Below are 2,498 nucleotides of genomic sequence, written 5' to 3'. Positions count from 1 at the left end.
GCCTCCTCTGTCCCCTGAACATTGGGGGTGGGGTGGGGGTTGGGGCTCTGCCGCAGCCAAATAAATATTTGCCCCCCCCAAAGTCCTCTGACATAGTGCCCTGATAGGAAGTGTACTTTAAGGCTCCCTGTTGCTCCTTTGCAGCTGTGCCTGTGCCATATATGATGCCATGTGTGATATTGAATTATTTGAGTAGGTTTGAACAATTTGGGGTAATTATAATGTTAAAAGTTAAATAAACCTTGTGGATGGAGGAGTGTTAAATGTACCGGTATATAAAATTGTACATATGGTTGATTTGAATATGTTATTATTGATTATGTATACCCAATGTATCAGCCGCCTGGGGGGTTTCACTCTTTGTGTTTTGTTTGTTGGTAAAAAATAAAAAAATTAAACTTTTTTTTTTAAAAATGATGCCATGTGTGCGACAGGCTCACAGAGTTTGGAGGAAATGGCTTTGCAGACCAAACTGGGATCCATGCCAGGCCCAATGCCCTACCCCGGCTTTAGAGAGCTTCTGATAAAGTAGAGAGCCAGTGTGGTGTAGTGGTTAAGAGCGGTAGTCTCGTAATCTGGGGAACTGGGTTCGCGTCTCCGCTCCTCCACATGCAGCTGCTGGGTGAACTTGGGCCAGTCACACTTCTCTGAAGTCTCTCAGCCTCACTCACCTCACAGAGTGTTTGTTGTTGGGGAGGAAGGGAAAGGAGAATGTTAGCCGCTTTGAGACTCCTTAAAAGGGAGTGAAAGGTGGGATATCAAATCCAAACTCTTCTTCTTCTCTTCTTCTAGATCTGCAATAGTCAACATGTTACCCTCTAGATGTCGCTGGACTACAGCTTCCATCATCCCTGACCATTGGCTGTTCCTGCTGTGGCTCATGGGAGTTGGAGTCCATCAACATACGGAGAACACCAGCTGTCCCTGAGCGAGGCAATACTGGGTTAATGCTCCAATACTTTGACTTGGTCTAAGGCAGCCTCATACCTTCCTGTACCACTTGCTGTTTAGGAGTACTTTTAATAGCGATTTCTTGCTGCCCCTTACATCCTGGAGCTGGCACCTTCTCTATGGTTTGGTAGTGTGTGTTATGGTGCCATCATTTCATTTCATTTCATTTCACTTTTGTGTACTGCCTTCCTCTATTACCACATGCAAGGCGGTTTATGAGCTAAAGAACCAACAAAATTGACAGCAAAGATCACACACCTAATAACAATCTGATGCAATACAAGTCACGATAAAAGCATAACTTTAAAATAAACACATCGAATAAAGCAATATTCAACGATCCATTAGAATATAACAGTAAACAGTAAAATTAAACATCGGCAAACAATAATTAAACAGTTCACACTTAACAATTACAATTAAGAGTTACTAAACTATAATCAATCAAAATAACAGCCAGCCAAATGCACAAAATACCACAAAGCATACAAAAGGATCAAACTGAGAAACAAAGACACACAAGTTATAATTTATTTATTTTAAAAATATCCCTCTTCTCTCTTCTACTCTCTTCTCAGAAGTCATGGTCTGGAAAAGGCTCCCACGGCTGGAGGGTGGGCCAAGGCAGATGGAAAAAGCCACTGCGTGATGGTCAGCAAAGTCTCTCTACCCTCACAGTTCTTCATCTGAAAACATCTTTCTTATGAAGACGAAGGCTTGGGGAGCAGACATCTGGGACCTTACTCTACAGAAAGAACTGGAAAGCCCCAAAGCACATAAGGGCTGGCTTATTACATTGGGGAATAAGTGAACTAATACACTCCTCTGAAAACCATCAGGTTCAGAGTCCAAAACTGGACCGCTGTGTGCATGTGTGATTGCCTTGAGGGACATGATCTTGTTAAACCTTCAGTTACTGAGGGAGAGAGTAGAATAAAGACCAGGAAAACCTGAGTGTATCTTAAAGACAACTTCATTGAAAGGGCACAGACCTGCATGACATGTTGGGTCACTGCGTGACATGTTGCTATCAAGATCTATGCTCCATCATGATGTAAAATGTAGGCATCTTCTTCTTCTTCTTTGGTGATCACTCGTAGCTGAGTAAGATTGTCTTCCAAAAACATGGTCTTAACAGTGAGTCCGTGAGTGACTGTGGAGGCCAATTCTGGATCCACACGTCCTTCTACAGTGGGGACATAGGTTTCCGGGCAGGAGCTGATCACAGTGAGGGTTTGCCAAGCATGCCTTCCTCTTAGCACGTTTCTCCCTTTTGTCCTGAGTTCAGGTATCTTCAAAGCTCATGACACCTTTGGTAAAGTCTGCTCTCCAAATGGAGTGCTCGCAGGCCAGCGTTTCCCAGTTGTCGGTGTTTATACTAGATTTATTTAGATTTGCCTTGAGAGAGTCTTTAAACCTCTTTTGTTGACCACCAGCATGACGCTTTCCATTTTGAAGTTCAGAATACAGTAGTTGTTTTGGAAGACGATAATCAGGCATCTGCACAAGATGGCCAGTCCAATGAAGTTGATGTTGAAGTTTAATAC

The 2,498-nt window shown here is 43.0% G+C and overlaps 1 long non-coding RNA gene across 1 annotated transcript; it reads left to right on the top strand.

Annotated features, from left to right (window-relative positions):
• On the top strand, positions 1-1,810 carry LOC308570306. Its single transcript, XR_014001105.1, has 2 exons — positions 1-192; positions 1,530-1,810. It is a non-coding gene; the product is annotated as an uncharacterized lncRNA (long non-coding RNA).
• The last annotated feature ends 688 nt before the right edge of the window (positions 1,811-2,498 follow it).

Source organism: Podarcis bocagei, assembly GCF_964188305.1.
Source record: "Podarcis bocagei genome assembly, chromosome: 12".
NCBI lineage: Eukaryota > Metazoa > Chordata > Lepidosauria > Squamata > Lacertidae > Podarcis > Podarcis bocagei.
The sequence above is the reverse complement of the archived record's forward strand: the minus strand, read 5'-3'. Positions and strand labels throughout refer to the sequence as shown.